At 41.5% G+C, this 22,154-nt stretch overlaps 1 protein-coding gene across 2 annotated transcripts in view; it reads left to right on the top strand.

Moving 5' to 3' along the window:
- Positions 1-22,154, top strand: part of VAT1L (vesicle amine transport 1 like) — a 137,581-nt gene that overhangs the window by 27,467 nt on the left and 87,960 nt on the right. The gene's annotated exons all lie outside the window — the stretch shown is intronic.

Raw genomic sequence — 22,154 nt, 5'->3', positions numbered from 1 at the left:
GTCTATAGTCTTTCTAAGACTGAAAGGTGTTACTCATTAATTCAAGTATTTATTGAAAACATACTATATTCTGGACTCTATGGGTTAGATATAAGCAAGAGAAGGTCCTGATATATAGTCTGATTTTTGAGAAGTTCTCAGTGTTGCTGATTCTGTGATTTGATGAACTCAGAGATGAACCCTTATGGTTGGGTCTAACTTGAATATATTTTCACTGGAGGTTATGCTAACACTGATTTTTTAAAAACTTGGCTTTCAACATTTCTCAAAACCTTACGTAATATAAAGCACATTTCTATTTTTCTTTCTGAGAAGACAAGCTCACATACAAAAAACAGGAAGGCAAAGAGCTGAAGCTTTAGGAATGCCTAAATAGGAGTATCTTCAATCACTATAGCAAAATTTGCTGATGTCTTTTGATCATGAGTACAGATATAATAAAAGCTAAATATCCCTTAGAAAAGAAATGGATTCCAGTGCCAAGTAATCTGCTAATGGCAAGGAAGCCATTTAGAATTCTGGCATTTATAATCTTAGTTTATTCAGCATACAAAGCATTAGAGACTTGTTTTCATATTATCAACATAAGCTCCCATCTTTATGATGGTGCTAAACTCAGTTCTGCTGTGAGTCAGTGTTTAAACATTGGCACTGATGATGTTTCCTTTCATGTTTTTTTCATTTGTTTGTTCCTGGAACAAAGGAGAATGTGTCAGGAGCATGTGTCTCACAAAAGAGAAAAAAAAATCTTCAAAAATAAAAAAAATTTTACCATGCCTTATTCTGGGCTTACAGATATTATAATAAGAACTAAAATGTGAAACAGATGAAGGAACTGGGGAGAAAAAACAAGGGTAAGAAAATAAGTTGGCATATATAATGCAGGCTATGATGTTCTAAAGCTTTATTGAAGATGGACAACAATCTTGGCTTAGCTTCCTTATTTTCCAAATAAGTCAAAATGACCAGCCATGGGAACGAGTGTTCATTTGATGGAAATAAACCAGTTGCTATTAAGGAAAACCATAATAGTACTAGGTTTTGAGCCCAGGGGAATATTTCTCTGTGGTTTCTCATAAGAAATGTATGAACATACTCAACAAAACTGTTATGGTAATGCAAATATTACCATATTTGCTTTTTCTTATGGTGTACCCCTAATATACTAATGGTGCCAAAGTAAAGCAAAGTATAGTGAAAGCAAATATTCTGGGGCCAAAAGGATGTGGTTTGGCTTAATCTGAAGCCAGTTTAAAGATGTGGTTGCACATCTCTCAGGTGAGTGGGTCTCCCAACCAAGATTTGATAGGTGGTGTGCAGCACTGAATTCAAGGTTACCATTAGAGTAAAGACTTGGCCAAGTACACATCCATGTATGTAAATACTCAATCAAGCTGGAGTGGAATTGACACTGTCTCACAAAATCTAAGGAAAACCCGGACCGTTCCACCACCCACAGTGGATAGACCAGTGAGTCACCCCCAGGCAGAACTGGATTCCTTCCAAGAAGACAACCAGCTACTGCTCTTGTGGTGGGGGAGCTCTCTGGGGGCACTTTTATGTATTATCTTTGTTACCCTGGAGAGGAATGGATGTGCTTCCCACCACTGTTGGACAAATCTGATAAGTGCAGCCATTGGCTGCAGGGTACTGTGGCAGGCAGGATAATGACCCCCCTCCCCCCCCAGAGGTCCACATCATAATTTCTGGCACCTGTAAGCATGATAGCTTACATAGTAAAAGGAATTTTGAAAATATGATTAAGGTAAGGACCTTAAAATGGAGAGATTAGCCTGTCTTATCCAGATGAGCCCACTGTAATCACAAGAATCCTTAGATGGAAGAGGGAGGCAGAAAAGTCAGAAAGAAATTTAAAGATGCTGCACTGCTGGATTGACAATGGAGGGAGTACCATGAGCCAAAGAACCAATGAATGTGGGCAGCCCTTAGATGCTGGAAGAGGCAAGGAAATGGATTCTCCACCTGGAGCTTCCAGAAGGAACATAGCCCTTGATTTTTGCTGAGTGAGACCCATTGATCTTTGCTGAGTGAGACCCATTTTGGACTTCTGACCTCTAGAAATGTAATATAAATTTGTGGGTTTTTTTTTTTTTTTGAACCATTCAGTTTGTGGTAATTTGTTACAGCAGCAACAGGAAGCTAATACAGCCATTTTCTTGGGCTGCCCCATTTTTCACTGTGGAGAGCCCACAGAGGCCTGAAGAAAGTGAAGTAGCAAGTAGCAGAAGTAGAATTCATACCCTTATCTGGCTGATTCCCAAACCAATTCTCTTTCCATTCCACAACCTAGAATGTTGGAAGAACCCAAATCATTCATTCCTTCATTTATTCATCTGTTTAACAAATATTTATTCAACTTCTGCCCAAAAAAGCCAAAAGTGACCCAATCATGTTTCTTATCTTGATGTTGAAGAGGTGACAAAGAAGATTAAATCTAATTAGAAGAAAATTTCCTAAATTGAGTTAATATTCTGTGTGCAGTTCTAATGGCACCAAGATTTCCATCTGATTTTTATCAAAGGCTGGGATGGGGAAATTGCAGATGGAATGTGAGAAATGCTAGCCTAAACAGTAATTTTGAAGGAAACGTTTAAATAGCACAGGAAAATAATTTGATCCAAAGCAAGTTTCTTTCTCAGTGGAATTACCCATGTGTCTACACATCTTTGAAGATGTTGTTTTTCTCTGACAATAGCACAACGAAATGATCTGAAGGATAATGCCTCTAATCGAATCTTTCAAAACTGGTTGAAAATGGGCTTACAATATCTTAAAGGAAAAGTAACAAAATAAGGAACCGAGTGCGGCTCACATCAGGATCTTCAAGATGAGGGTTGTGCTGCCAATTCCATTTAACAAGCTGCTGTGACTTTCAGTATCTTGACTAGAGATGTGCTCAGTTTTTAAAAAGTAACATTACAGTTACTATGTGGTTATTTGCACCTATGTCTGACATTTGATGTTTTCCAGTTTTTAGAGTCTTTTTACCTTTTTCATCATCTCATCTGAACAGAGCGAGTAGCAGCCTGATTTGGGCCCCAGATCTTGGAAAGGAAAGCAGAACTTAACTTTCAGATAGAGTTAAATTGCTACCACTCAATTATTAAAGTCTATTCATTATGGATGGGGCATTTCCCAGTGTCATACAAATCACTTCAAAGGAGAAACCACAGAAGGGAGGGGTGAAATCTATAAAGGGGGCATCCTGAGGCTCCCCAACCTCATTTATGGGCCTGTGTGCTGATGGTCCTCCCTGAGTGGCTGATTAACCACACATATTTTTAACACTAAACTGTGAGTGCCTGGGGGTGAGTAAGAATCCTCAATGTGTTGAGGATTTGGATATGTTGGATAGTCATTCAATTTCAGCAGAAAAGACACGACCCTCTGCAAAATCACTATGGGAGAATACTTTGTGGAGAACAAAACCCATCGTTAATCATGAAAAGGTACTACTCATCTACCCAGCAACCTAAGAATCATGGCTAGCTCTTCCCCAACACGCTACAAGTCTCCAAATCCTATGACTCACTCCTTAATTCATTCATTGATCTAACACATATGTAGTGAGGGCTTGCTCGGTTTGAGTTAGGCACTAGGTATTCAGTAGAGAATATGCCAGATTTTCTTCTTCCAATGAGAAGTCCTATAAATCAAAGGTGGGCATACGGACCAAATAATCACATGAAGAAAGGCTAAGTGCTATGAAAGGGAGACACGAGCTAACATGAGTGCTTATATAAGGGACCTGACCTGGGACAGAAGTGAAGGATATAATCAGGGAGAAGTGGCGTTTGCACTCCAATCTGAGGCTGATAAGCAGGTAAACTGAACCAGAGTGGGAGTGGGGGTGGAGGTGGGGCAATGGTGAGAAGTGGAGGTGAGGGGAGGGCATTCATGAGACATGGAACTGGGGGTGGGCATTCAGGAAAGGTAGAGATGGGGGTCAGACAGCCTTTCATATAAAGAAATCCAGACAATAGGACATTTCTTATATCTTCCTGTCTCTCCCTGTCCCATCGACAGCTGTTTCACTTCTGGCCTCAGCGTCTCTCCCCCAGATTATTGCAGCACACATTTAACTGGCTTCCTAGCCGCAATTTCCTCTCTCTTAAATCAGATCTTTACTCACAGCCAGAGTGGTTTTCCCAACACACCAATCTGCTCTTGCTTATAATTGACAGAGACTCTCATTGTTGTCAAGAAAAAGTTCTCCTTAGCTTCTTGGCACAAATAGCCCTTATCATCTGGACCTTGTCTGTCTCTGTGTCTGTCTGTCTCTCTGTCTGTCTCTCTTTCTCTGGCTACTTCTCCATATTCCTTTTATTTCAGTAATACAGAAGGGCTTGCGGCTTCTATAGGCCATCTTGTGGCCAAGATGGCTGCCCACCAAGCTCTATATTCTCTTTCCATAGATAGTTGCTGCTGGTAGGTGGCTGCCCAGCCAGGGATCACATTTTTAAGCCACTTTCCCTACCCCTTTCTCCTGTATCTAGCTAGAGCCATACACCTGAGCTTGAGCCAATGGAGCAAGGGCAGAGGCCATGTGATAGGTATCATTTCCAGGACTGCCCCTTCTTATGAGATCCTCCATGCTCTCTTTCTCTTCCTAGTTTCCTGGCAGATGTCAAGGTTAATCTGGGGAGCACGTGTTAAAGAGAGCAGAGCCTACACCCACCCAGGAACCTTAATAACTGTACTTTCATCCCTTGTCCTGTCCCTACCTTACTGCCATTTGGACTTTATATAAGAAGTGAGAAGAAAGAAACTCCTATTACCATAAGTACTGACATTCCAGGGGTTACCTGTTAAAGCAGCAAGCATTCCCTTTACTCCTTGCACAGGGCATCTGGCGTTTCTGCCTCTCCAGGCGGCACCTTCCTTCTCCCTCTGCCCTCCTAAGGGTGACGGCTAAGGCAAGGACCCTAGAGTCAGACAGTCGATGATGTATCCAAAGCCCGCCCCCTTGGGGAAGCTACTCAACTTCTAAGTTTCCTCATTCACATAACGGGTAGAGTAACAATACATTTATTCCTCAGAGAGTTTCTACGCATGTTAAATGAGCTGATACTTAGGAGGCATTTAACATGGGAGAAGGCAGAAAGTGTTAGCTATTATCATTATAATTATTAATTGTGACTTACTCATCTTTTTCTCTCCCCCAATCAATAAGCCCCTCCATCGGAGCAACTGTGTCTTATTCTTTTTGTGCCTGTTTATTGCCACATAATAAATGCAGTAAACATTTGTGAATCAAACAGCTGTTGCAGGCCATTTTTCTATGCTCTAGAAAAGTTATTTGCTGAGCTAAAGAAGGCCCTGTCATTGCATTAATACCAGAAAAAAAAATTATTCTTAGTGATCTTACACATTTTCATCTGTTAAGCAGTCTTTGGTGCCTTTCTCATAACCTCCCACATTCTGAATATTCTTCCCAGATTCTGTCTGTACCCAGTGTGCACTATTAGTTGAACAAGGCCCCCTCTTCATGGTCCCTGTGGCTGTCCCATGCAGCACCCCCTCCATCATCCCATGGTCCAGCTATGCTCAGTCTGTTTCCTTCAGCACCCCAGCTGGCAGGAGCATGCATGAGATCTCAGAGTAGGAAGAAAACAAAGACCAACATCAACCTGTATGAAATACTAGCTGTGTACCAGACTCTTTGAAAACATTTAATCCTTAAATAACCCTCCCCTCATTGGATAGTAAGAGACAGTGAAGAGATTAGATTATGAATTCTAGAGTGAGACTCCATGGGTTTAATCCTAACTCCAGCTTCCCAACCACTCTAAGACTTAATTTCCTCATCTATAAAGTGGGATGATATTAGTGCCAGCCTTAGGTGGTACTTGTGACCTTGGAGCATACTTGGCACATGATAAATACCCAGTGAAATTTAGCTATCATAATTTTCAGGTTAAGAGATTCAGGGCTGTTTCCAAGGCTGCAAAGTTCATTAGTAGGGGGGTTATATTCGAACCCAAATATCCAGTGCCAGGGACTCCTGATCCAGTGTCGTTGACACTATACCACAGCAGTAGCCTCAGAAACATTGGCACCTCCCTCATTTATTCTGCTTGTCCCACCCTGAGCCCCTAGATAAGAGGGATTTCACTATAGCAAGAGCTTGTCATCCCCAGGGACCTATAACTGTAGGAAACGGAACCTCTGAAAATTTAAAGAGAACGAAGTAGCTCTATCTTATCCTTCATGAATTATCAAAGGAATGAGGATTAACTATATCTTGGCATCAACAGGAAGGGCTGTGGCTTGGGAAACCTACTGAAATTGTTAAGATCTTTGTTCTCTAACTGTTGACCTCGAGAAACAGGTCCTCACCTTCCTAAATGTTGGAGATGCTTCAGAGACATGTCATGTAGCAAGGCCCCACCTCCCTGCTTCTGGAAACCTCTATGCTGGCAGCCAGTGCCTGGAGTCCTCACAAGTCAGCAAAATGCCTTAGATTGAAAAAACTATATCTAAAAACACTTCTTCCGAGCTATGTCTATGTCTGCAAAAGCCTCACTTGATCTTTATTCTAGTTCCTTTTAACTTCTTTAGATTAAATCATGACTGAGCCATAGAAATAATCTTTATCATAAATATTATAAAGGTTGAATTTGGCCTCTGAGATAGGAGTCATTCATTTAATATTAGTTGAATAAATATATCAGTCCACAAGAGGATAAGAGCTAAAATAGATTGAGCCCAGTAATTTTCACATACTGTCTATGAGGTAGATACTATTATATCCACACTTTAATGGAGGGAACTGAGACACAGAGAAGTTAAGTAACTTGCTCCAGGTCACACAGCTATGAAGAGGAAGAGCTGGTATGTGAATTCTCTGAATACAAAGCCATGTTTTAAAATACAGGGCTGTGCTACAGGCAGTGCTGAGAGAAGTCTTGCTCTTGCTTAGAGTGAGCTGGAATGGATTCCACACCATGGATTTTGTTGGTGGGCTTTTCTTCCCCACATACTGAGGACAATCAGAGATTGCCCAGGAGCTGTGGGAGCCTCAGGACGAGGGGAGGGCCTTCTGCTGACATGGCTGACTTCTCAAGGAGTCAGGCAGATTCAGCACTGGAGCTGCCTTCGATGTTAACTATCCAGCTGAAATTAAGCCCCAGGCTTTCATGTCCATGGAGGCAGGGATGCTGCAATCTCATTATACCTGTATCCTGAGCACTGAGCCCAGTGCCCAGCACATTGGTGATACTTGAAAAATATTTGTAGAGGGAATGAAGGAAAAAAGAGAAAGGAAGAAGAAAGGAGCCAAAACGGTAGTATTTAAGCTATGGAGACAGTATGGAACTTAAGGGCCCAGATTCAGGAGCCTAGAGCTAGTTTTCTTCTTGTTCTCTGGTTTTCAGGTGAGAGACCTTGAACAAGTACTTTAAGTTCCTTGGGCCTTGTTTCTTCATCTGTAAAAATGGGTATAACACCTAGCTTATAGTTTTTATATGGTGCTTTAAAAGAGGATTCTGTAATAGGCTTAGCATGCTATCATATGTCAGCTGCTATTATTACTATTATTATCATCATGTTGTTATTATTATCTTAGGAAATATTATTCAGTGATACTCTGCATTCATAGCCAGAATCAAAAGAGCAGCTAATAGGATAGCCAACTGGTGGCTGGCTGTTGAGACGTGGAGCAAGGAGCAGATGAAGCCAGTCTCAGCCTCCTCTGTGTGTCTTCCCTGACAGCCGGCTGTTCAATGTTCTCATGTATTAGTGGGGTAGTCACACAAGACCCTTTCCAAACATCACTTTCCTCAAACACATAAAATATAATTAGACGTTAAGGAAGATTTAGCTCTATAGTTCCAGCCCTTAGATGTGCACCAAGCAATCTAAACACAAGGACTAGTCTTTGCTGAGTTGATATGACCCCAGGGACCCATCCACTTCCCCAGCAGCATGCCCTCAAGACTGCAGTTCCTTTTTGGAATATTATTGCTCTTATTAAGAAGAAAAATCAGTTCAGCCAGGAAAGATGAGATACATAGCAAGAAACAGCCTGTCTGTTCTCACAGGCACCCATGAGGCCATGAGCCATGGCCCTGGGTACCCCAGCCCCCAGGCTGGCCACTGATTGTGTCCGTCCTGCAGCTCACTCCATGATAAACTCAACAGTATCCCTTGTGATGCTGTTGGTCTCGACCTCCTAGATGAAAACTTCCTTTCTTGTCATTAGCACCCCCTCCTCTAACCCTTTGCCCCTTATCACAATCCCCTTCTTTAAATTTTTAGAGAGTCAGAGAAATAGTTAATATCAGTTGTTAAGCATTCAGTCTTCAGAGCAGACTTCTTGGATTTGAATTCTAACTTCCATGACTTATTATTTAGCTGTGCTTTAGTTTCCTCATGTATACTATGGTTACTATACTTAGCTCATAGAATTTGGAGGCTTGAGTGAATCAATATTTGTAAAACATTTAAACAATGCCTGAACATAATAAGCATGCAATTAATGTTTTGTTCTTGTTTTCATTTTTGTTTTAAGAGTTCCAGTGGGCTTTTATTAAGATAAATTAATAAAAATCAAGATTTTATCAACCATCTTTTCTAAACTTTATAAACTCAGCAGAGACTCTGGTCCATATGTGTGCATACAACATAACATGTCCCAACAAAAACAGAGCCACACAGAGCCCCACTGGAATATTTATCAATTAGCAGAAAGCCAATTTTTCCTTTCCCTAAATGTTTTCAAAATTTTGAGACCCTGTTGTTCACTTCTCAGTGAAACTGGTCCCTTGTGGCTAGGGGCATTGAAATTCTATCTCATTTTTATTGAATAAAAAAAATTATTTTTTTCAAGTGTTAGTTTTGTTTCAAAAAAGGAAACTTTATTTTCTCCAGGCACCCTTCCCCCACAACCATTGGTTAAAATGCAGTAGCCTATATCTTAAAACCCCACCTTACCCCATCCCATGCCCTGCCTAATATTTTCTCCTGGAGAATTTAAATACACTTCTGTTGGAATCTGTCAGCTGTGGATGGGTGGAGTCCAGGTGCCAGGCTAGCTCCCTCTGACTTCATGAACTATTATAACCTTTGGACACTTAACTCTTTACCCCAAAGATGAGTTTTTAGATCAGGAGAGTGGATTTTCTTTGTCAGTTTTAAAAAATGATCTTTAAGGATATAAAGTAGAACTACAAGCTCACCAAAGTCCACTTAAGTTCACCTAAACATTGACTAACTTCAGCTCTCACAAGGCCGATATTTTGCCTGACAAAGGGATTTCGCCAGAAATTGACTCCACAATAACAATTTTTAAGATACACAGAACACTGAAAAAAGTAGCACATTAAAATAACATGGCTTAATTCCCTAGAATTTATTTCACCATTCTGTTACTCTTCTATAAGGTCAGGAGCATGGCTATAGGCAGTTTCTGATGAGGTTATGATGTGCTTCCAAATCCTTAGTGCAGATACCCTCCTTTTTGGGATACAGTAATCTCCCTCCCACCCCTATTAAAAAAAAAAAAGAAGAAGAAGAAGAAAAAAATAAACCAAGTGATCAGAATAAGATGTTTTGATTCCAACCCTTTACTCTCAAAACTTTGCGCCGAGTTGTCTGGTTCTAACCCAAGCATGATATTATCAAACACAAACACATAGCAAAGGAAAGGGGCTTCCCCCTCATTCCAAAATAAATATTGATAACCAGTTGCCTCTCCCCTACCTCCAGCCTTTGGGGCCAACCCATATTATGATTCAGGGCCAACTTGGAAATAGTTAGAGACATATTTAGGTTTCCTTCTCCCTACTTTTTCCCTTAGAAGATTACTTTGGAATATATTTGTTCCATTCTGAAGAGAAAAGCAAGAATGTTTCTCCATCAGAATGTATGGAAAGAGAAACACAAAACAGGTGCAGAGGCAGCAAGGTGTGTCACAGTCCATAACCCATTGCACAGCTATGCAACCACGAGCTAAACCACGAGCTGGACATTATTTAAACAGTAAAAATAGGGAATAGTTTTCATGAGATGAACCACCAGAAAGGTATTACCATTACTTAAAATAAACACCTGATACTGGAAGAACATGAAAACAACTTCCAATAGGACCAAATACTCCTTATTGTGACAGGGGGTGGAGAGGGGGCGGAGATTAAAAAGAGAAACAGACAGGCAGGAAGACAGACAGACAGACACTAGGCTTTGCCCTAGTCCTTAGAGCATCTTTCCATTTAACAATTCCTATTCAAGAGTCAAGCACAAAATTGGGCAGCTGCCTGCACAAGACTGTCCAATAGCGGGGCCCACACAGTTTAAGTGCCACTCCTCTCATCATTTAAAGTCTGTGCTTTAAGAGGGACCCACAAGCATGTGGCACCAAGCAGACACAGTCTGAGGATGGCAAAGAGGATGGTGCTGTTTAGTCACCCACATTCCTGGTGAGATACAAAATTGTGTTTACTAGCCTTTCTTCCTTTTCTTCTATAATGAATGTTCCCTCTTATCTTGCCAGATGTAGAAAAGAAAGAGAGTTGCATCAGTACAAGGGAAAGATTTTTCTGGTCAAAAGTTGATGGCTTTTAAATTCCTTCTCCCATCCCTCCCTGGAAAAGATTACTTCCTTAATTAGTGCTTGTATTGGGTAGCCTGCAATGGCTGGACAGATGAACCTATGTGGCTTGAATACCAGATAAATGTGCTTATTGTTTTTCGGGTTTGTACTGTGCAGCTCTTACTACAATGTTTAAGGAGATAGGGCTATGTCTGATCAGGAGGCATTCGTAGGATTTAGATCCTCAAGAAATTTTGAGTGAATCACAAATAGTTTTTGCTTGGAACTAGACAGAGCCCAAAAAGCAAGTTTGAATAATTGATTTCTTTATCCAGATGAGCTGAGCATGGAAGCATATGCAGGACTCATCTTGTAATATTTCAGGGCTAGCAATGGAATATGGAAATCAAAATATTTTTTAATTTTATTTTTTGCCTTTTTTTTTTTTAACCCTAGATGCCTTCTGATTGCTTTAGTACACTGGGTTACAAAGGAATGCAAAACATTTTTTAAAAAATAGTTTACTGGTTTTCATTCATCTCACTCCTTTTGTCTGAGGATCAGGTGAAACATCAAGCATGATGGGAGGGACACACTTAAAGTGACACCATTGACTGTAAAGCATTTGCCAGCAATTTACAGTGCAAAAGGGCAACTAATTCTTGTCACTAAGAACAGCAAGCAACTTTCTGCAACATGAAAGTTAAGGCTGTCAGCGGTTGCCCATTCCTGCAGGTTTATGTATCAAGGTGGGCAGAGGGCAACACACTTAGCCCCAGAACTGCTAACATTACCGAAGTCTGTCCTGGCTAATACTCTGAAATGCAAATCCATGCTTTATACATATACTGCTCAGATACTGCCACTCAAATTCCCACACTGCAAGGCAGATAAAGTTTTGTTCCTTTTTGCCGAGCTTGAAAAGTTCCTCAAACTTTTAAAAAGCGGAGAGGAGCAAAGTCAGAGAGAATGTCCCAAAAATAACACCTTGAATTATATATAGGGTTTTGAAGTTTCCTTGCTCTCTCTGGCAGGCCTCTTCCAAAGGCATTAGATGAGATAGTGTGGCAGCAACCAGTGAATCCCAGACTTCCGGGTCCCTTTTCCAACGCAGAGTCTCCATAGAGGTCTGTGTTTGCTGACCTGGATGCAAATTTGACTGACCTGTAAAGCAAGTTCTCTAGTGGGAACAATCACCACTGCTTGTACATTGTCCTTCTTCAGGTCTAGCTGTTCAAGTAAGGGAATGAGATGGGCACTGCTCCTGCCTGTTGCATCGTTTGCTCTAGCTAAAATATCCCTACCAGATGAAGCAATAGAAATTTGCTTCTGAATAGGAGATGGCTTTTCCTAGCCCATTTTGAAAATTCCCATCATTTACTCCCATTTCAGACAATAACCTTCAAACTCACTTCCTTCTGTGGAGGTCACATCAGTTGTGATTCTTAGATCCTTTGGAGGGACTTGTACAGTCTTTTTGCAGTCATTGCCAGGTTTAACAGGGGTGGTCATCCTCTGTGCTTGCTGCCGAGGGGCTGTGTTAGTGTTTTTCAGCTGGTTTCTGTGCTGCTGTATCTGCTGCCCTCCTCCTCCAGGGCCACCACTGGGCTTCACAGGGCCCCTGACCATTTTGACTGGATAGACCCATTGTAACAGGGTTCTCTGTTCTGGCCATGCTCATGCTGTATTAATTTTACAGACGTCCCTTTCAAACTTCAAGACTTTTCAAAGTCAATAGAGAAACTGTAATAATAGTTTATTAGGCTCTTCAAAACAAAGAGATAAATACGTCTTGCTCATTGCTGAGTCCTGTGTAAGCACTCGTTAAGTCTCTAAATAGCTAGCCCTCATGCACGGAATCAATTTTTTAGTTTTTAAAAAGCTCTCTAACAAGGTTGAGTTATATATCTGAATTCACTCATTTTAATCACTGAGGTCACTTCCGCTCACACCTCCAGTCCTTTGTTGATGACTGCAAAGTCCCCCAAATGGAGGCGGCTCCTTCCTTCTCCTTGGAAACCTCCACGCACCCCCACCGGCAGCTGGCTGCTGTCTCTTCCGCCCATCCCCCACTCCCCACCCCACTCTGGGGGACACAGAGCCCAGCGCCTGGACCCACCAGCCCTACCTCCTAATGTAGTAGATCCTGTGATGTGCCATCTAGAACATCCTTCAGGACTGAGGTACTGGTGTCTCATAGCTACCAGGATTGTTAACTACTGACGATGCATAGCTGTATACCTCCCCGATTATCGCCCTCAAGGGAGAAGAGCTGCTTTGCTTAAAGTTTATGTCCCTTGCAGGGGCAGCTGACATCTAAGCACTGTTGGATGCAGGATTACAAAAACCCAGGTCCTTTGCCTCAGTGGAGACAACTCTGAAGGGCCAGCCCTGTTCTGAAGCTCCTTGTGGAACTGGCTAAAGCTTCTCTTGCAACAACTATAGCTCAACTCCTCCCTCTGCTAATCCTCCTTCTCTCTATCCTTTGCAGATGCTGTTCCCAAGAGTACCCTAGTAAAAACCCTACCTGCAGATTTTCCATGAGTGTCCTTTTCTGGGAAACCTGGCCTACGAGAGTTATTGTGATGACCATTATAATTATCAAGCGTCATATCTGTAACCCGTGCGATCTGCTTGCCTTCTCAGTCTATTTGTTGAATTCCCCAATGATGGCCCTCACTTAGACCGTGGTTCACAGCCTTGTGCTCAGTTAGTTCAGGAAGCTTATCTTCTCCTTTCTGAGACTCCTCCCTGTTGTCTAGAACTCTGCTGAGTGCCCAGAAGCAGCTAATAAATGCTGACGGGATGAATAAGTGGATGGTCAAGGGAGCTGGCGAATACTTGTTTTTTCCAAAACCATTTCGGTTCCTCACAACGTATGCCAGTCAAAACAGCAGAACAACTTCACAATATGGCCCAGAGCTGGATCAACTGGGCCCTGGGCTTTAACCTCCTGTGGTGGGATTTGACAGCAGTGTCAAGGAGAAGTAAAGTTCTTCTGGGCTCAGCTTAAAGAGGAGAAGCTCAAATAAAAGATTAAAGGAGTATTTCTCATTATTTGGGCAAGTTACTTTATCTCCAAGGACCTCAGTTTCCTCATCTGTATAATGAGGATTCAAGTGTTGATGTGAGTGTTCAGTGAGTTAATTCACATAAAGCAGTGGTTTCCAAATTGCGGTCCCTGGATCATCAGCATCACCTGGGAACTTGTTAGAAATGCATGGTCTTGGACCCCACCCCAGGATTATAGCAAAATCAGAAACTCTGGGGTGGGGCTGATGACCTGTGTTTTAACAAGCCCACTAGGTGACTCTAGTGCATGCTCAAGTTTGAGAACCAGTGATGCAGAGAACTTCGAACAGAGACTGATGTTCACTGGGAGTTAGAGATAACTGTCACTGTGTGGTGGAGCTTTGCAATGTGTGACACACTTTAAATGTAGATCTAAGGCATATATTTGTGTTCATTTCCATTCTCTGTAGTAGCACATGCTAGTTTATACTTATTATGACATAGAAGGTTAGAGTCTTGGAAGTCAGACCAACCTGCTTTTGCATCCCAGCTGTAGCAGCTTCCTGGGTGATCTTAACCAAGTTGCTTATTTTAAGTCTCAATTTCCTTGAGTATAAAATTGGCATAATAGCTCCATCCTCCTAAGGTTGTGCAGTTAACAAGATAATAGGATTCTTAGCACAATGCCAGCTCTGAGTAAGCACGTGGTAAATGGTACCTGTGCTTATGTTCAAATCATGCCCTATCTCGGAGATAATAGGTAATAGAATAATTATTTTGTCCATGTTTTAGTGTTTGCTAATCAAAGCAGATGTACAACCCAGCTTATTGTGTGGGAAGGAGGGTGAACAGGAATGTCCTCATAAAATGTCACCCGTCTGTATCACACTGGAATGAATGATTATTTCAAAGTCTCTCTGTACCAAACCTGTTAACTCTTCCACTTTTGAGCTTCTCGGATGCTCAGCCTCAATGGCTGTTCACTCAGCTGGTGGAAGGGTTCACTTTTTGGAGCATGAAGTCAGTAGTCATAGAGTGTCATGAACATAGTTTAGTGTAAAATGAGAAGAAAACTCATAAGAACTATTTGGACACTAAGGCTGCTATTTATCCTTCTTAGTTTTATTTTTTATTTTGTGTCCATAAAATCTGGCAATCATACCTGCATTTCTCAGCTTGGAGCAGGCATTCAGTTTTGCATGACAGGAGAAAATAAATGGACAGGTTGTTGACTCATGTGGTAATCTAGTGTAATGGTTAGGGTCTGGGTATGGCAGATGTGGGCTCAATACCTGACCCTCATTCTCATTCGTAAAATGAGAAAACTAATTTAATGTATATCAAGTAGACAGCACAGGGTCTGGCACATAATACTCACTTAGCTATTTTTAATTCTATTATTGAGAATGATGTTAGACTATCCAGCATGGCTTTAAGGAAGCAGATATTCAAATTATATAAGCATGCTTGTTTTTGCTCTCTCCCCACTATCTCTCTCTCTCTCTCTCTCTCTCTCTCTCTCTCTCTCTCTCTCTGTATTTTTTTATTTTATTTTAATTAAACATTTTTTTTTTTTGCTGTCCATCTTCAGGTTAAATTGGAATTATAATAATTTCAGTCTCAAACCAGAAGCAAGCTACATGGATTTAAAAGCTAACCATTAAATCAAAGGCCTTGTATACAACAATAACATGTTTTTCATGAGTATTTCTAAATGCTCTTATATAATTCTGATATCAGGCAGGAGTGCCCATTTGTATTTCTTCCTTTCTGACCCATTGGATATGACAGATTGTCTACCTACTGACTGCAGCGTTGGGGCAGTGGAGGGGTAAACTACTGCCTCCTGATCTCTCTCATAAATGTCTGCGCCACATTCAGACTGCCAGGAGTACAGGAATGCCCTGTATGTCAGAGAGCTGACAGAAAGTTCCATCAAGCTGCCAGCCTGTCTCCTGGACTCCCTGCCTTTTAGAGCTGAGGCTCCATTGTTCTGACAAGGAGAGGAAGGTGGAGGAAGGTGGGTGATTGGAAGAGCCTGGAGGCTGTTTCCTCTGTCCTGAGCTCAGCACGGGGTTGGGATGTGGTGTCAAAATAGAAGTCTCAACTAATGCAAGGACAAGTCTGGACTCCACTTTTTCTGAAAGCCATTGTGGCACCCGAGATTGTATCCATCAGAGGAAGCTACCAATCAAGCTGGCTGCTCCTTTCTAAGGGAAAAATTTGAAAACTCTTTCTGTGGCCAGATGAACCCAAGGGTCAATTGAATAGAGCTATTCAGAATTGGGTGCTCACTCAGTGCTTGGCGCTGGACAGTGCCCTGTGAAGATGAGGATGGTGAGACATAGTCCTGGCTTTGGGAGGACTCTTGTGTTCTCTGGAGGAGACTGATAAGCCACTAACTGTGAAGTAGAGTGGGTAGTGTGCAATAATAAGAGCAATAGAAGTACTTTGGGAGAAAGACAAGATTAATTCTTTATGGAGGAGGAATGATATGTCAGCAGAATTCGTAAGATAAATAGGAGTTTTCCAGGTTGCCATAAAACATGGGACAAAAGCCCAAGGAAAGCGTGGAGCTGCAGGTATTGGACAGGAAGTGACGAGTAAGACAGGTAGGCAAGAATAAATCATGTAATGTTGGCTTCACCAGACTCTTCTTCTCCTCTCTATCTTCCAGACCTACTAATTGAATTTTATTCATAACTCTGAATGGATAAATTCAGATTCAAGATAATACTTAGTAGCAATTAAAAAAATTTTTTTAATTGTAAAATTTCAAATTTCGTTAATTTTATATACATGACATATATATATGTATTATATATACATATAAAATTAAGCAGGGAAGTGCATTTTTGCTATTTTTTATAAGTATGGTGCCAACTACCTTGCACTCCTTATTTCGCTTTTACTCACAACAACCCCATGAGGTATATACTATTATCATCAACCCATTTTGAGATTTAGAAAATTGAGGCTTACTGAAGTGAAGTCAGTTATCCAAAGCCATATGGTTGGCAAAGAAGATGGAGGTAGAATTCACACTCGGATAGCTCTTTCTCAAAACTTGTGTTGTAAACCACTAACGTAGGTCAGGAAATGAGGGAGAAGACAGCAGGTACAGCTTTACCCATCTGCTCACTGCTTCTGCCTCCTTGCCTATTTTTGGAGCATCAAAAGGACCTTGCTACAAGCGGTCTTTTTCAATGGCATATAGGGCCACATTGTCCTCTGAGGAGCCAGGTAGGCAGCGGGAGGGCAGGAGTACAGCTTGTAGTAGATAGGGCAAGGCGGTAGGTATGCACCTAGCTCCCTGCTACTTAGAGGGTGGGCACATTACTCGCCCTTTTCCCAGAGCTCCTACAGAAGCATGCCAGGAGATAAATTCCAGTAGGCTTGCCAGGTTTAGCAAGTACAAATTTTATCTGGCAATCGTTACTTCCCAGGGCCCCCCCGAGTTCTCCCACAAAAAAATTCTAAACCTTCCAGGGAATTAATTACACTAGTGAGGCTGAAAACCTGAATTTGAGGCAAATAGAAGACATATCCAGTCAGGAATGAATTAAGGAAGGCAAATATTTTAAGCCACAAGAAAAGCAACTGAAGAGAGCCCTGTTCTTTAGAGCCCATCCCTATGATGAGAAAATGCCTGCATGTCCAATGTCAGAACTCCCCTTCCCAGGGCTGAGCAAAGGCCAGTCCTACTCCCGCCTGTTCAGCAACCTTCCCCAGCCACACCAACCTGCATGGAGAGATGACAGGACTTTGAAGCCTGGGGCTATAGAAGAGAACAATGGAGGAGACCAGTCTTCCTATGCCAGAAAGTGTATGAGATGAGTGGTGGACCCTATTTATTCACCCGATAGACCTTTATTGAGTGCTTACTATGTGCCAGGCAGCATGCTAGGTGTCTAGAATGCAATGATGAATAAGTGAGATAGATAGGCATATAGCCAAATATCAAACAAATATATATATATGTACATATTTTTGTATATATAAATAATGCATATTGATATCTGTGTATCTTTTATAAATGTGTATAAATATGTATGTGTATATATTATAAAGGATCAAGGATATATATACACACACACACACATATATATATATATATACACAATCAAGATGCTATCACAGAGAATAAACAGGGAGAAAGATGACATGTAAATTGAATCATCAAAGATGACCTCACTGAGTGGGTGACATTTAAGCAGAGACAAGGAGGCAATTATATGAAAAAGCAAGAAAGAAACACATTGCAGGCTTTAGGAAAGAGCAAATACCCCAGGCAGGAAGTGCTGATGGAATTATTTGAAGGAGATTATTTTTCTTGTCTAATCACAGAATTGGCTTGCTGAGATCTAGCCTGTTACCCACTAGGCTCTGTAACAGACACCTGGATGCCCACCCATATACCCATCCCTGAGGTCAGTGCAGACAGTCCCAGTTTAATCCAACAGATTCCTGCAGCTCTTGGCCTGAGGTCATTTTCTTCATCTTGGCCCTTGGTTGGGGCAGGCTGGAAGTGTCCGGGACTTAGTGCCCCCAGAAGCATCCCTCAACTGTTAGCGATTGGAGTCAGGAGATAAACTACCTGAGCTTCCTCACTGCGTGAGAGAATTATGAGGACTGTTCTACATGGTCTCTCAGACGGTCACCACCAGAGATGAGCTCCTGCTGTTCACCGGGGTAGGCAGTTTTACAGGCTTTCTTCCTTCCCTGCCTCACTGCCCCATTTCTTCATCTCATTTCCTGGGGTCAATTCTCAAATAAACTATATGCACACAAATCTATATTTTAGGGTCTGCTTTTGGGGAAACCCAAACCCTCTGAGCAAGTCATTCATGATCAACCAAAGGTTAACGCAAGTATCTCTTCCCATCGCTTCTTCCCCACCCATGTTTTTATTTCCAGTCATGCCTGTCTGTACACCTTCCCCTTGCAACCACGCACTTTTCAACCCAGCAGACTTTGCTAGCTAGCTTTCTTTATTTCTCTGCCTTAGTCAGACCCTGTCTACCCATCCATCCACCCACAAATTCAATAGATATGTATTAATTACCTCCATATGCCAGGCAGGCACTAGTGTACTGTGGTTGTCCACTAGTGTACTTCTTGTCTAGACAGATATTCTTGAGGTCCGAGTAGATCTTAGACATACTGTGCTTCCAGCACATAGCCCAGAGTCCAGGATGGAGTGGATGCTTGGCAAATGTTTGATTATATTAAACTGATGAATTTCACCTGTTCCAGGCAGATACCATCTGTGTAATGATAATGAGGTTCTTAATTACACAGAGGTGGATACATTTATTAACTATGTGAAATTAACACGTGAGTATTTTATCATCAAAGTGTGAGTGACATATAGATAGTTTCATTATTTAAAATAGCTTGTAAGCCATTAAGCTATTGACCACGTTTGATTTCCCAATACAAAATTAGTCTTCAAAGCAGATATGGCCCTCATCAGGCTCTACTTTATGCCTGTGTGAACCACCGAATCTGGAATTCCTGCTTCGCCTCCCAAATCTTCTCTGTAGAACTATACGAAGCCATTTGACCTTGTAATTTCATGCTGGTAGGGTTGTCATACAAAATACAAGATGCAATGTTACCTATCTACTGGCAATATCTTTTAAAGAAATAATCAGAGGGTTAGCGAAACAGGCAGCTAGTCTGTATGCAAACACTGAGCATTTACGGTTTCTCCTACAATGTGCTAGACACAAAATTATGCAGGAACAGATAAAGCAGATTTGACTCTGCCTTTTGAAACTTACAAAGATCTCTATATAGAAATGTTCACTAAAACATAGCTTATAATAATATGGCATTCTAATTTCCTATAAGACGTGCATTTGTTAAAAGGAATTATAGTATATCCACACAATAGAATATTCCCCTATCAGTCAAAATGATGATATTAAAGAATTCATCATGATCCACAAAAATGTTCACAATATAATCCACATGCTCACAATATAAGCTTAGAAAAAAATAATCAGGGTACACGGTGTTACTCTAACTCTGTGGACAACCAAATATTGATATATATATATATTGGAAAAGTACTGGAACAAATAAGCCAAATTATGTAGAGTACTTACCTCTGAGATATGGCATTGTAGTTGATATTTTTATAGTTGTCTGTATTTTCCAAATTTCATTCTTTTCAATGGGCATGAATATGTGTCACTTTCATAATAATATTTTTTAAAAAGAGCTTAGCAGAGATCAGAATAAATTATTCCATTGTGAAATGTGCTATTTTATTCTCTCATCTATCAGAAGAACTTACTAAAATGTTCAGAGTCTGTGCTGTGCTTGGGGAAATAATGGCTTCAGTATTACCACGAGCTTTTAGGGAATAAGGAAGCAGACAGAAAACTCTGGAACTTTGAATGGTTTACCTTTAGCTCTTTTGATTGTGACCTATAAATATTTAGTGGCCAAAAGCGGTGGGTGTTAGAGGGAGGAAGGGAGACAAAAGACAAACCATCTACCACTCCCTCTGTCCCTCATGCTTCTGACGTATAAATTTGTGGTCCTCAAATTGTGTTGCCCTAATATTGTGCCAGCAATGCACCTCAAACCTTGGCAATAATTTAACCATGTGTACAGCTGACTTTTGCTACAACCGAGGACACATCTCCTGCCTGTCCATCAGAGGATGCCATGTGAGAGCTCTAAAATGCAGCACAGCACATGCCATAACTTGCTGTGAGTAAAAGGAAAAGCTTACACTGCAGCTGTTGCCGAAGGGAGACTGCCTATTCACTGGGCCACACACAAGATTTGTCTTATACGTTCACGTAAAAAGAGCCTGGTCAGGCCACTAAGCAGCTCTAAAATCCAGTGGCGAAACCAAAGGAATGGTAGGGTGACTGTTGTGGCTTTGCACACTGTGAGATGCTGCTATGCTGTGATTGTGAATGGCAATGTCGTCCTCCCCATTTTTTTAGTGTTATTTGGACCTTTTGATTCCTTTAAGTGTGCTAACCAAAATTATGTTATACAAAAGCAGGCCGTGAACACAGAAATATCTAACACTTAAGTGGGGAGAGATAATCCCACTATGCCACATTAAAGAGGATTTTTATCTTATAGGCCACTGTCCTCTGGATGTATTTTCATTTGCTAAAGAGAAGAATTAAAGGGACTGAATGTGATCAGGCTGGAAAAAAGAAGATTCGAGATGTGGGAGCAATGTTGGACATATCAACAGAGCAATGATAAGGGGTATAAGATGTACAAGTCCACTGTTTTGTGTGCCATGCCTCCTAGGGGCAAAACATACAGGGAGGCTACCCATAGCACAATATAAATAAGACCTTCAGAATAACTAGAGTTGCCCCCACACAGAATGAGCTGACTTGGGAGATAATTCTCCATCTCCACCTCATTTGTTTTCTCCTGGAAATATACAGGAGGGAGCTGGTTCGAGCTTCCCACATCAGGTAGGAGATGGAGTAGGTGACCTAAGGACATGTGGAGGTCCTAGGTCTCCAAATCTATGCTTTCCATGTTCCTCGCCTTTCTCCCTTCTTATCCCAAAGTGTGTGATTGCCTGGTCGGAGATCTTGTAGGACAGATGGAAGAGGAGTCAAAGTCCTCAACCACCATTAGCTGGTGTCAGGCAGAATCCTCGCCCTTTATGGGGTCTCCTCCTTCGCTCCTCACAGCCACCTTCAGGAGAGCACGGTCACCCACGCGTGTGTGAAGACGAGTGTTCTAAACGCTCATGTGACTTGCCCAGTTCCAGCTGGCTGATAAGTGTAATCAGGTGCATTCCACAGGGCATCCGGGTCCATAACCTGACCCTTACTATTCCCAGAACAAAGTGTGCACGGGCACCATGATATATGTACATGCATTGATTCATGTTCATGGCACATAAATTTTCACTGAATGGAACAATACATAAACATGTAAAATTTGTGGGACAGTATAAAGGATACCATGAAAACAATAGGTTGTATCCTTACTGAGATGTATCGAAGAAGGAAAAACTGCCAAGAGATTATTATTTATTCATTCGTTCCCACATTTTATGAAAACCTTCTGTGTATCTGGGGCTGTGATAAAGAGGTGATTAAAGACAAAGTTGGACCTGGAGGTGTCATTCTTTAAGTAAGGGAAATGGCTTGATAAACAATATTAAGAGTGAAATAATTTAGCATATGTTGCATTGACAAAGAAAGTCAATTAACACCGAATGTTTGTTGTTAACATGAAACATCAGGACAAAGCTTGGGGACATAAGCTGCTCTTTAAAGAGAGCAGGTGTGAGGGTGAAGAGGTAGAAAAGGTCGCAGATCAGGCTAAGCATCTCTGTGGGAATTTCCATCTGGAGAATAGGCCACTGCACTTCTGTTCCCTACAGGACTGGATATTAAACGAACTCTCATCTGGAACCATTTGATGCCAAAGCCTTCCAGCTCTGCACCACCCACTTCAGAACCTCAGCTGAAGGATTTGAAGTTGCAGAAAGAGTCCCGATGTCTGATCTCCCACAGCTGGCAGGGAAGAGCAGTGATTTAAGAGCTTGGGTATTTCATACCCAGGGCAGTTGGTTTCAGAGAAG

Source organism: Pteropus medius, unplaced genomic scaffold, assembly GCF_902729225.1.
Source record: "Pteropus medius unplaced genomic scaffold, Ma_sr-lr_union100, whole genome shotgun sequence".
In the NCBI taxonomy this organism is placed as follows: domain Eukaryota; kingdom Metazoa; phylum Chordata; class Mammalia; order Chiroptera; family Pteropodidae; genus Pteropus; species Pteropus medius.
This window is presented reverse-complemented; position numbering and strand designations above follow the sequence as displayed.